This window comes from Schistocerca piceifrons, chromosome 8, assembly GCF_021461385.2.
Source record: "Schistocerca piceifrons isolate TAMUIC-IGC-003096 chromosome 8, iqSchPice1.1, whole genome shotgun sequence".
NCBI lineage: Eukaryota > Metazoa > Arthropoda > Insecta > Orthoptera > Acrididae > Schistocerca > Schistocerca piceifrons.
Genome location: NC_060145.1, coordinates 144749052 through 144763238, shown reverse-complemented (window position 1 = coordinate 144763238; position 14187 = coordinate 144749052). Strand labels below are relative to the sequence as shown.

The 14187-nt window shown below is 42.1% G+C and overlaps 1 protein-coding gene across 1 annotated transcript in view; it reads right to left on the bottom strand.

Annotated features, from left to right (window-relative positions):
• Window positions 1–14187, bottom strand: part of LOC124712136 (brachyurin-like) — a 176029-nt gene that overhangs the window by 98135 nt on the left and 63707 nt on the right. The window lies entirely within an intron of this gene.

Sequence of the window (14187 nt, the reverse complement as noted above, 5' to 3'; positions counted from 1 at the left end):
CATGGATGATGTTTTCGTAGTGTGACCCCACGGAGAAGATAAGTTAATGGAATTTTTACAGCATCTTAACTCCATTCATGAGAACATTCGATTTACTATGGAATTAGAGAAAGATGGTTGTCTCTCTTTCCTGGATGTGAAGAGTGACAGTTCAGTGGGACATTCCGTTTACTGTAAGCCCACTCATACTGATTTGTACTTGCAATCACCAAGTTGACATGACCTATCTCAAACCATGAGTGTGCTTAAAGTCCCATTTAAGGACAGTGTTCGGAGACAACGGGTACTCGACCTGGAAAATTAACAGGGCATTCTAAGCCAAAACAAAGCACCGGGAAGTGGATAAAGAGGAGAGCAAAGTCCCTAGTTTTTCTTCCTTTCGTGGAAATATTTCCTTCAAAATAGCAAGAATCCTTAATAATTTTCAGGTGAAATTGATTTTCCACCCCCCCCCCCCCCCCCTACAAAGTTTCGGAGCTGTTGGGATCAAAAAAATGGTTCAAATGGCTCTCAGCACTATGGTACTTAACATCTGAGGTCATAAATCCCCTAGACTTAGAACTACCTAAACCTAATTAACCTAAGGACATCACCCACATCCATGCCTGAGGCAGGATTCGAACCTGCGACCGTAGCAGCAGCGCGCTTCCGGACTGGAGCGCCTAGAATTGCTCCTACACAGCGGCCGGCTTGGTGGGATCAGTGAAGGATAATTTGTTATTGCGGAAGACGGGAATTTACGAAATATGTTGCCAGTGAGGTATGACCTACGTAGGACAAACAACACGCACAATGGAAGAACGTTTCACGGAAAATAAACGTTGCACTCGGCTCCTGCAAGTCTGCAAGTGCGGAACATTGTATCTCCAACGGACATTCAATGGAGCATGACAAAAACTTACTTTTAGCCACAGCAACATCTTTTTGGGATTCCATTATAAAAGAATTCGTTGAAATAAGCATCGCGGAAAATATAATGAACTGTGACAGCGGCTACCAGCTGCATAATGAGTCAAAACGCGCCATCTCCGAGATTTGCTCCAGACGAAGACACCATAATACGCAGATAACTGCGGCGAGCCTCAATGCCGAAGACAGCTAATCCTTGCAGTTCCACCAGCGAGGGCGCTGCCGCCGGCCGCTGTGGTCCTTCTGTCACGTGACTCTGACGCATGCGCTGCAATACTATCAGCGCACTATGTAAGGCGGAGCGGAGAACGTCTTGGTCAGTATTCGATGGCTCACCTCAAAATGACTGGCAGTTGTCCAGTTGAGAAACGACGAATGAATGTTACGACGACCAGCTGCAATCCCCAAATTTTTTCGACCAAAACAAACGTTGTTAACATTCAACGTCTTTAATCCTCATGCCTACTCCGCACTGTAGTGCGTAAGATATCGACACGTAACGTTATCATTGCTTGAGAAACAGCTTGCTGTAATCGAGTTTCGAATCTAAAGAGTTCGTCCACACATGGCGCACCCTCTCCTTCAGAGAGAGATACCTGCAACAATCCGACGCTTTGGGTTCACTGTCAGCGATCATCCTCTGTACAGTCCCAACTTGGTTTCGTCCACCTTTCATCTGTTTCCACAAATTAGAAAATATCTTCGAGGACTGTACTTGGATAATGATGAGGGGGTATAAGCAGAAGTGAGATTGTGGCAAGAAAGTCAAATATTGTAGAGTGTCAGTATCACAAACCTTTTATATTCTTCGCTAGGGTGACTGTTGGCGGCTCAGTAGTATTGTTCATATTATTTTGAGAAGTGTTTGGTTACCGATTTGCAGTCGGTTATCAGACTGTAAATGTGCTTGTTTAGGCAGATAAAACTGATTGGTGTAAAGAAGAATAAAATGAGGTAAGTAGGAAGCAAAGTGGTGTGTATGTGGGCGCTTCCTGCGGTTTGCAGAAGGTAAAATTGACAACGCGCTGGAGGAGAAATAAGTATGTAGACATCAAGACCAAGGTGTAGAATGTTAAAAAGGTTCGTTTTATTTAAAAAGCTTAAACAATTTTCGCATAAAAATTTCGGAGGCATCACTTTTCACTGCGCCCTCTTATATAGGGAGCAAAATAGCAGGCGGATTCATATCTCTGCAGAGTCTTGGCCTCACCAGCACACAGGGTCATTTTAAACAGCTCCCAAAATTGGAATCTTCTCATTCGTACCAGCTCACGGACCAGTGATATCTCCATCTTTTCCAGTAGGTCCACAAATCGGCCCTTCTCCATCAAAAGCGAGCACATGATCGGAACGCTAAACTCGTTTTCGATCAGACGGGCAGCGAAATTACGTTCCTCTGCCTCGTCACTTTGGAAATGAATTCACTAACTTAGACAATGAACACAAAACAGGGAGACATATTTACCATGAATTTAATTATTTTTATGGTGATGTTTGTAATCTTGTAAGACATAACGCTGTCTTCATGAATAGTTGAAAAATAGTGATAAACGAATGGACTGACAGCACAGTGAAAACACTCGAAGAACATTAAACACTTGAAAAAACACTTGATAAACACTGGACACAACAGAAGAAACACTGACTCTTAAAAATGAGCATTTTGAACTTTCCCTAAAACTGGAAAAGGACCTGCCGTGGGATGGTTGTTTGTTAATGAAAAGGAAGATGGCTGTAGAGGGAGATAAGACAACGGTGGTTGATTAGTGGTCTAGGGGTAGCGTCTTGAATTACAAATCAAAACGTCACCAGTCCTGGCTTCAAAACCCGCCACAGCTTCATTAATAATCAGCGTTGGTGGTCGAAGACTTCCGGCATAAGAAGTCACCTCCATTCTGTCAGCGGCCTTGTCAAATAGGGCGGAGGAGCGGACAAAGCTTCAGGGCATTGTCTTGTAATTGGTGTGGGGAACTGTCTCTAAGGGCGGATGAATTAGCAATGATCAACGGCATGAAGATGCCGAAGACAATGGAAATCACTACGCTAAAGACACATAATGCGTATCCACAGGACATTGGCAAAAGATTCCGGAATAGTACCCATACAGATCTCCTGGAGAGTACAGCCAAGGGGAAGGTGACCATGAAAAAAGATTGAATAACAAGCGAAAGGATAACGTTCTACGAATCGTGGCATAGATTGTCAGAAGCCTGCAGAAGCCTGAACGTGGTAGGGAAACTAGAAAATCTGAAAAGGGAAAGGCAAAGGCTCATTCTAAATATGGTAGGAGTCAGTGAAGTGAAATGGAAAGAAGACAACGATTTCTGGTCAGATACGTATAGGCTAATATCAACAGCAAAAGAAGGTGGTATAATTGGAGGAGGATTCGTTATGAATAGAGAGGAAGGGCAGAGTGTTACTGTGGGCAGTTCAGTGATATCCTTGTTATCACAATCGACAGCAGACCAACACCGACAACGATAATTCAGCTGAAGATGAAGAGATAGAGAAAGTATATGAGGATATTGCAAGGGCGATACAACACGTAAGGGGAGACGAAAATCTAATAGTCACAGCAGACTGGAATGCAGTTGTAGGGGAAGGAGTAGAAGAAACAGTTACAGGAGAATATGGATTTGAGACAAAGAATGAGAGAGGACAAAGGCTTATTGAGTTCAGCTAGTAATAGCGAATACTCTGTTCAATAATCACAAGAGGAGGAGGTATACTTGGAAAAGGCCGGACGATACGAGAAGATTTCATTTAGATTACATCGTGGTCAGACAGAGACTCCGAAATCATTTACTGGATGTAAGGCGTACACAGGAGCACATATAGACTCAAATCACAAACTAGTACTGATGAGAGAGTCGGCTGAAGTGATTACTCTGGAAGAATCAATACCCAAAGAAGTGGGATACAGAAGTACAAAGGAATGAAAAGATACGCTTGAAGTTCTCTATGCTATAGATACAGCAATAAGGAATATCTCATTAGGCAGTACAGCTGAAGAGGAATGGACATCTCTAAAAGAGCAGTCACAGAAGTTGGAAAGAAAAAATAGGTACAAAGTAGGTAACTCCGAAGAAACCTTGAGTAACGGAAGAAATACTTCAATTGATCTATGAAAGAAGCAAGAATAAACGTTACGGGAAATTCAGGAATACAGAAATACAAAACGCAGAGAAATGAAGCAAATAGGAAGTGCAGGGAAGCTAAGACGAAATGTCTGCAGAAAAAATGTGAAGAAATCGAAAAAGAAATGAGTGTCGGAAGAACTGACTCAGCATATAGGAAAGACAAAAGAACCTTCGGTGAAACTAGAAGCAAGCGTGGTAACGTTAAGAGTACAACGGGAACTCAACTGTTATATGCAGAGGAGAGAGCGGATAGGTGGATAGACTACACTGAAGATCCATATGAGGTGGAAGATTTGACTGATGTGATACAAGAAGAAACAAGAGTCAATTTAGAACAGATAGAGGATCAAGTATTAGAATGTGAATTTGAAAGAACTTTGGAGCACTTAAAATCAAATGAGGCAGAGGGAATAGATAACAATGCACCACTATTTCTAAAATTTTAGGGGTAAGTGTCAACAAAATGACTATTCACTTTGGTGTGTAGAATTTATGAATCGGGAGACAAACAATCTAACTTTCGGAAAAATATCATCCACACAATTCCGAAGACTGCGAGAATTGTAGCACAATCAGCTTAACAGCTCATGCGTCCAGGTTGCTGACAAGGATAACATACAGAAGAACGGAAAAGAAAACTGAGGATAAGTTAGATGACGGTCTATTTGGTTTTAGGAAAGGTAAAGGCGCCAAGAGGCAATTCGGAAGTTGGGGTTGATAAAGCATGCAAGACTAAAGAAAAATCAAGACAGGATTTTTCGACCTGGAAAAAGCGTTCGACAATGTAAAATGGAGCAAGGTGTTCGAAATTCTGAGAAAAATAGGGGTAAGGTATAGAGATGTATAGTATATACAAGGGCCAAGAGGGAATAATAAAAGTGGACGACCATGAGCGAAGTGTTCGAATTAAAAAGGGTGGGACTAAAATTCAAGGTCAAATGGTATCAATGATACGATTCGCCAATAACATTGCTGTAGTGAGTGAAAGTGAAGAAGAGTTACACGATCTGCTGAATGGAATGAACGGTGTAACCAGTACAGAATATGCGCTGGGAGTAAATCGAAGGAAGGCGTAGGTAATGAGAAGTAGCAGAATTGGGACTGAGATAACGTAACACCAGGATTGATGGTCACGAAGTAGATGAAGTTAAGGTATTCTGCTACCTAGGCAGCAAAATAAGCAATGACGGACGAAGCAAGGAGGACATCAAAAGTAGACTAGTACTGGAAAAACATCATTCCTGGCCAAGTGAAGTCTGCTAGTATAAACATAGGCCTTAATTTGAGGAATAAATTCATGATAATGTACGTTTGGAGCATAGCATTGTATGGTACTGAAAAATGGACTGTGGGAAAACCGGAACAGAAGAGAGAATCGAAGCATGTGACACGTCGTTCTACAAACAAATGCTGAAAATTAGATTGACTGATAAAGTAAGAAATGAGGAGCTTCTGCGCAGAATCTGAAAGTAGTATGTGTAAGACACTGACAAGGAAAGGGGACAGGATGATATTACAGACACTGTATGATCAAAAGTATCCGGAAACCTGACTGAAAATGACTTACTAGTTCGTGGCGCCTTCCATCGGTAATGCTGGAATTCAATATGGTGTTGGGCCTCCCTTAGCCTTGATGACAGCTCACACTCTCGCAGGCTTACGTTCAGGTACGTGCTGGAAAGTTTCTTGGGGAATGGCAGCCCATTCTTCACAGAGTGCTGCACTGAGGAGAGGTCACCGATGTCAGTTGGTGAGGCCAGGTACCAAGTCGGCGTTCCAAAACATCCCAAAGGTGTTCGTTCTACATGATTCAGGTCAGGACTCTGTGCAGATCAATCCGTTAGACGGACGTTATTGTCGTGTAACCACTTCTCCACAGGCCGTGCATTATGAACAGGTGCTCGATCGTGTTGAAAGATACAATCGCCATCCCCGAACTGCTCTTCAACAGTGGGAAGCAAGAAGATCTTTAAAACATCAGTGTAGGCCTGTGTTGTGATAGTGTTACGGAAAACAACTAGGCGTGTCTACATCTACATCTACATCTACATCTACACCCATACTCCGCAAGCCACCCAACGGTGTGTGGCGGAGGGCACTTTGTTTGCCACTGTCATTACCTCCCTTTCCTGTTCCAGTCGCGTATGGTTCGCGGGAAGAACGACTGTCTGAAAGCCTCCGTGCGCGCTCTAATCTCTCTAATTTTACATTCGTGATCTCCTCGGGAGGTATAAGTAGGGGGAAGCAATATATAGTACCCTCCATGAAAAACACGATCACACCGTAACATCACCGCCTCCGAATTCTACTGTTGGCGCTACACACGCTTGCAGATGACGTTCACTGGGCATTCGCCAATACCACACCCTGCCACTGGACCACCACATTGTGTACTGTTATTCGTCACTGTACACAACGCTTCTCCACTGTTCAATCGTCCAATGTTTATGCTCGTTACACCAAGCAAAGCGTCGTTTGGCATTAACCGGCGTGACGTGTGGCTTATGAGCATCTGCTTGACCATGAAATCCAGATTTTCTCATCTCTCGCCTCACTGTCATAGTACGTGCAGTGGATGCTGATGCAGTTGGGAATTCCTGTGTGATGGTCTGCATAGATGTGTGCTTATTACACATTATGACCCTCTTCAACTGTCAACGGTCTCTGACAGCCAACAGACGAGGTCAGCCTGTACGCTTTTGTGCTGTTACGTGTCCCTTCACGTTTCCGCTTCACTATCACATCGGAAACAGTGGACCTAGGGATGTTTATGAGTGTGGAAATCTCGCGTTCAACGTATGACACCCAGTCACCTGACCACGTTGGAAGTCAGTGAGTTCCGCAGAGCGTCCCCTTCTGCTCTCTCACGATGTCTAATGACTACTGTGGTCGCTGATATGGAGTACCTGGCAGCAGGTGGCAGCACAACGCACCTAATAAGAAAAACATATGTTTTGGGGGTTGTCCAGATACTTTTCATCACATAGTGTTTGTTAAGACATCAGATAATGACTTCCTTCGTACTAGAGAGAGCTGTTGAAGGCAAAAACTGTAGAGGAAGAAAGAGATTGGAATACCCCTAGAAAGTAATTGAGGATGTAGGTTGCAAGTACCACTCTGTGATAAAGAGGTTGCCACATATGGGGAATTCGTGGCGGGCCGCATCAAAACAGTCACAGGACTGATGAAAGAAAAGGAAGTGTCGGTGATGAGGTCTGGTAAGAGGTGGTGATGCGACAGGGGTGCCTGTGGGGGACAAGGAGGTAGGGGTAGGGCTGATATTGGAATCTAAAAACCTGAAAGGAAAAGGGAGTGAGGAGCGACAGGGATGGAGAAGAGAAAGAGGTGTGATGTGGGAAGAGGTTGAGAAGGGAGCCCTTGGGATTGTGGATAGAATGGAGTGGATTCAGTGTTGGTAGACTGCGTGTATGTTAGGTGGACTTTGTAGTCCAGGACCGACAGTTGAAATTTCTTTGGGAGAAGACGTGGATGGTGGGCAGTTGGAGGGTACAGTGGGACGTGTAGGTTGAGGTGCGGCAACACACTAGGATTGGAAAGGCGAGGGGACGCAATAGGATTGTTGCAGTCGAGTTTGGCGATGGCACAAGTACTTTGGAGGTGTCCAATGTGAGTGAGGAGGAATCGGAATATGATGATTTGGTAAAGGATGATTGTTGGAAAGTAAGCAGATATGGATAGTGAGACAGATAGGCATGACATTCGAGGATGTGAAGAGACTTATAGAACTTGCATGGTGCAAACATCCATGCAAAATTTGCGTAGCAGAGGACGTGGTAAATCAGGGATTTGTTTGTGTAAGGACCTTGGAGGGGTGTCGTTTGCATGTACAACTGGTTAGCAGGTTTAGTACTTTCAGTCTGTTGTGGGCTTTCTGTTAGATGGAGTAGGTTAGTTTTCCACATCAGTTGTCAGTGGAAAGTTAGCCCAAGGTATTCTAGTGAGTTAGTTAGCTGTGTAGGATGATCGGAAATAGTGAGACAGAAGTCGTGGTGACGGAAGGTGGAGGTGGTGCATCCCATAATTATTGTCGGCGTTTTGGAGGGGTTACTCTTATGGAGCCATTGGGTACACCTGGAGGTAGACTGATTACGGTGGAGTTTGAGGGATCGTTGCGATTTCTGAAGCGTACGATAGAGGCTGGAGAAAGTGATGTCATCACCATACTGAAGAAGGTGGGCGGAGGAGGTGGTTTTGGCATGTTGGCAGTGTATAGGAGGTAAGGAGACAAGAGAAAATGGAACCTTCGGGTAATCAAGCAGTGGGGTAGAAGGTGTGGGCTGGGCGGTTGGGTAGGAAGGATCCAAGAAGGTGGTCATAGTTTATTGAAAATGCATAAGTTTGGAGTTTGAAAATGAGACTGGAATGCAATATGTGGTCATCTGCTTCCTCCAAGTCAAGGGAGACAAAGATGTAGTATTTACGGTTGTTGAGCTGTTGGAATAGGAGGTACGTGAGGCACAGGAGTTGATCGTCAACAGAGAAGGAGGGATGGAAGCCAAACGGGATAATGGGAACCACATGATGTTTGAGCCGATGTCGGTGGATCTGAAAGGAGAAGATGGAGTCAAAGACCTTGATAAACGCTGAGGTGAGAGAAGTGAGGCAGTACAAGCAGGTATTAGCGAGGGGTTTGTTCGGAATGAGGAAAAGTAAATGTGTTCACATTCTATCTTCCTCCTTATATAGTAGCGTTCGTTAGTTTTTCAAGTGAGAATAAGTTGCCACTGAAGAATATTGTATTATTTTTTTCCCAAACTCTACGCAACAGCTTCAACTGCAATGTTAATATCATTGAACTAATGTTGAAGTTGTCAACTAGCCCTTTAATATGCGCTCTGGCACGTGTCATTTCTTCATAGCACCATGACACTGTAACCCAGTGGGTTCATTATGAGTTGTGTTAACAGGCAGAATTTCTGATAAGTGCAAAAACGTATTTGTTTTAAATAGTATGTGACAGCGATTTTTAAAACATTTATTCATAGCCTCTTTTGCATCAAACGTGTAAAGCTTGGTTTACTTGTTTCATTAAACAGAAAGCAATGCTTTTTCCTATATTCCACTTCTGTAATATTTCAATTTGGTTCTTGTTATCAAATTTAGATTTTTAATAATGTATCAATAATATCAGTGTAATAATTTATATTTTGTGTTTATATATTTTGTGTGGATTCAGTGTATGTTGCAATTTGTAAAGAAATGGCACCAAGTACAGGGGCACCTGAAGTTAACATAATGGATGCTGTGACTGGCTGTGTACAATTGTGAACAGAATCCCTAGTGAGAACAGCGTTATGGGCGTGTCAAAGTTATTTTAGCAACAAGTGCACATGCAAGCTTTCTAGGTGTGAATTACTCGCTACTAAACGACTTGTTTGTCTTAACTTATAGTATTTGAAGTGGGAAACACCTAAATGCTTCCTGGTAAATCAAGTTCAAATTACTTTTAGCGTTGATGATGGCATAATGTAACTGAAATCTAGCCAGATCTGCAATAAAATACAGATTTATATGTGACTGAAAGCTTTGTTCATCCACGATTATAACATTTTCATAGTCACAATTGTAATGGAATAGAACCTGATACGTCATTGATAAATGAGATAAGAAATGTGTTAAAGAATTTATGTAGCAACCCTAAGAAAATGAAATATCTTCTAAGGCTTCTCAATGACACACAAATTCAGTTTTTTGAAGGTTTCACAATTATAATTATTCTCTGAGTAAACACGTGTTAATATAAAAAAAGAATCGTTTTGAAAACATTATTGTCAAGCAAAATTTTTTACAAAACAATTTCTATTAGCACAAGCAAATTACCAAAATTCTTACAACAGTACTGTAGAAAGTCATATAGTTTTTACTTTAATAGTGACGAAAATGTATATGCATCATGAGTTAACTTTTGAAATTTAATTTTTTACCTATTTTGAAATGGCTCCAATAGCGAATTATGTGAAGTTAATGTTCTAGGAATACGGAATATACAGTATGTTCTTGAAGTAGATGAAGTGAAAGAAAAGGACAAAAGTTAACCAATGTGAGTTTTAATGTACTAAAGATGTGTAAATTCGATAAAGTAGAGGAAAAAAATTAAACGCCCGCAGTAACCCACCATGTATACGCAAATAACTACGATTTCAGCTATAATGATTTAAGTCAAACAAATTCCGGTGTGGTAGCTCGGGCTGTAAATCCAACCTCAACTCCAGAGGGAGTTCTTCCTGAACTTTCCTTAGACTCTCTAAGTAGTGCTTTATTTACAGCAAATTTATCTTTTGCTGGCCTCTTACTGCCTACTGCATAGCCTCTTGTAGTTCAGTCACTTTCCCTCATGCTTCCGAAACACTATCTTCTACGTACTGCAATCATTTTGTCATTACTACTTCCCTAGCTAAGACTTGTACCTTGTTTTGTAGTTCCCTGATCACTCTGTCATACCGCATTACCGCCCTAGGCAGTGTCACAGTAGTTGTGTGTTATTTAATACCTCCTTATCGAAACCTCACCTACAGGCAGGAATACCCACTACTTTCCTCCCCCTTAAATTCATTGTAGCTCCATAGCTGCTTATACTAATTGAACTAAATCTATACCTAACCAACAAAAAATATTAAATGACTATCTATTAGGCCTTAATCCATACAGGTTCCTCATCATCGTTTCATTTAAAACCTCTTGTTTATTTTCCTATACCTTTCTGCTCACTCTCGATTTCTGGTCAATATCTCCTATTCCTGGAATAACTTCCAGACTCCATCGAAAACGGAATCATAATATTTACTGGCGACGTAGTCTCTACCACATTCTATGGCCCCTGATACTTTGCAAAAAAGTTTTTAGAATTTCCCTTCGGCGTATACGAAGCTCACAGCATCACCACTGACCAACATTATATTGTGGCATACTTGTCGTATTGCTCACAGCCTCTTTCTGTTTCTCCATTGTTCGTGTATTTGCCCTCTATAGTCTATTCCAAAAGTCCCTAATCGCTCTGGTAAATTCTTTAACAGACTGTCCAGTCATCCCTTTCTTTGCTTTCAATATGTCGAACAATGATGGCATTTTACGATCATATACTCTTTTATATGGCCGAAATCCTGTATTCGTATGCTGCCTTGAGTTGTAGGCGGAGACAGCGTACATTACATAGATATCCCAGTTGGTGTGATGAGAGCCAATGTAGAATCCTACCATCTTCCCGATTGTCCCATGACACTCTTCCAGTTCTTGCATTAGCCTGTAGATGGAGAGGACTCTTCCTTAACTTCTTCACATTCAGCAACCTACACAGTTCCTTGAATACATCTGACAGGAAGTTCCCTGGTCTGTTATTATTGTTTCACACAGTCCAAACTTCAATATCGAATTATTCACAAATGCTTGTGTCACTGCTGCTGTGTGCTGGTCTGGCATTGCGATCATTTCTATGTGCTGTGAAAAATGCTTTATGATAGTATATACTTACTATACTTCTTCGACATGCATGCAATTCCACAAATACTGGTTTGCATCTGTCAGCCTATTACTCCAGCAATACCTTTCCGCCTTTGTTCTGTCGGTCGATCTGCAAATCTGTGGCCTGCTAATATGTGATCATGAGCTTCTTGTACCACCATATTCCTTAGCTTCGCTGTTCCACTATCCGCTATCTCAACTTGGTTTCTCTGTATAACAACCCATCCTGCATTCAAAACTGTGACTGCTCAAAATACTGCTTACATTTGGCATCCGCTCTTTGTCCAGCTTGCCATTCCTTATGCTCATTATTACCCCCAATGTGTAAGGCTGCTACTTTTCTACTTAAGCCATCTGCATTTCCGTGCTTCTTCCATGTTTTATGCATAACTTCGAAATCAAATTCGCTTTGTCTTACTGCCCATCGTGTCAACCTACCGGAAGGATCCTTTGACAGTGACTACCATTTTAATGCCGCATGATTTGTTATTACTATAAACTTTTTACCAAACAGATAACATTTGAAATAAGTGATTCCATAATTATGGCTCAACATCCCTTTTTCCATTATGGAATAATTTCTTTCTGCGGAATTTAGTTGCCTTGATGAGTAAGCAACCGGATTTTGTACACCTTCTACCTCTTGTGACAACACGCAGCCAAATGCATCGCATGACATAGCAAATTCTGTATTAAAATCCAGAAATACCAACATCGGAGTGGCGTTGAAGCTTCTTTTAGCTCCACAAAAGCGTGCTGGCACTCTTCTGATCACACAGACTTAGTACCCTTTTTAGCAATTGCGTCAACAGTCTGGTAATACCTGCAAATCCTTTTATGAACTGACGGTAACAGTTCATAAGTCCCAAGAATGATTGCAACTTCTTTCTGTAAAGTCACTCTACCATCATATAATGCTCTGTTCTATGTCATTATCTAATTGTTACGTATCTCTTGTTTGTTGCAGCTCTAACCGCGAATTAAGTGAAGACGGCTCAGAGACTACACATTTCTGACCGTGATCGGATTGCAGCTGGTATGGAAGAATGGCAATCGCATGTAATGGTAGAGACTGGAGAGGGACAGACGCACGGTTCTGGACGTGAAAACACTAAAGAGACTGCATGCGAATTTGTTGCGTGCAGGATCTGTTGCTTATGAAAGGGGTGCTTCGCCCTCACAGAAAGTTGTCGCTGAAGGGTTAGACCAAGCGCTGTTGTGGCGTTTGCGCAAAGTCCCACGAAGTCCTCGAGCCGACATCAGAGGGATACCGATTTAGCATACGGCTCTGTTCGCCCAAGCATTGTCAGCAGATCACTGTGATGTTAGAATAGAGTTTGCTGAGTCATCATTACAGTGGGTGGAAGAATAACCAGTTCCTGGAGTTTCGAGGGAAAAGTTGCAGTCACTAGACTTGACACCACTGGATTTTTTTTCTCTGGAGATATTTGAAAGAGAAAGGGTATGCTAGTGATTTGGCCGTATTAGAAGCAGTCATTAGGAAATAGTGAGCGTGGAAACCAAATGACACGTTGCAACAGTCTGTTAGCAACAGTGCACTCTGACTGCAATGGTGAGTTGCTAATGCTAGTGTCTATATGGAAATATGAAATGGTAAGGACCACGATACATAACAGAATTGAAAGCAACCATGTAACATTGTTAATGAGTGAACAATAGTTAAATAAAAATATGGATACACGTTTACGTTCTATATTGTACTCCACTGGGTATATAAGAACACACCCAAGCCCATATTAAATACTGTCACAATTTCAAAGAAACTGGTGTTTGTGCCCCAGTGCAGCACAAATTTTCATCGTTGTCATTCCATTCTACAGCTGATGTTCGTCATAATTGGCAGTGGCGAATTTATCTGATGTGTTACAGCGGTGTGTATTCTGTCGCTACTTTTAGCTTCTGTTCATAGTAACAATTGGGATGGGAAGAGGAAGGGAGGTGTGGAGCATGTTTCATTTAAGTTTAGTCTTCAGTGTGTTACAAGTTAGTGATCTGTTTGTGTGCTGTAAGAACGTATTACTGAAGTGCAGTTAGCGTTTTTGTTCATCGTAGTTAATATAATCCAATATGTCTCGCAAAGGTGTAAGCAGCGCTGACATTTTTTAACATTTGCTGAGAAGCTACACTGAAATAGCAAAGGAGGCCAATAACGCCATATATTAGAAAGGCGTACAGGCTACGCTGAGGCTGTGACATCGACGAGTAGGACAAGCCCTGATATCCTCATGTATGTTGCATATCTTGTGTCTCGAGTCATCATTTGTGGTTGTATTGTAAAAGGTTTTCCATGGGCTTCGCTATACCCAAGCTCTGCCGAGAACCATCATACCACGTGAATGGGTGTTACTTCTGTATGACGACTCCATTAACACATGGTATTTCAAAGAAGAAAACGCCTTCCTTGACATATCCTAACATACCGTCAGCCATGCGACCAGTGCCTCATGGAGATTGACTGCCTATTCCTACCCCATCTGAATGTGATGTTGATGAGGGCAGTAGTGAAACTAGTGCCGCACCATCATCTTCAAAACACAGTTCACCGAAAGATCCTGAGTCTGTGTGTAACGATTCACAAAATAACGAGATTTGAAATTAATGACCTAGCGGGATGTCTGGAATTGCTAAGATATGAAGC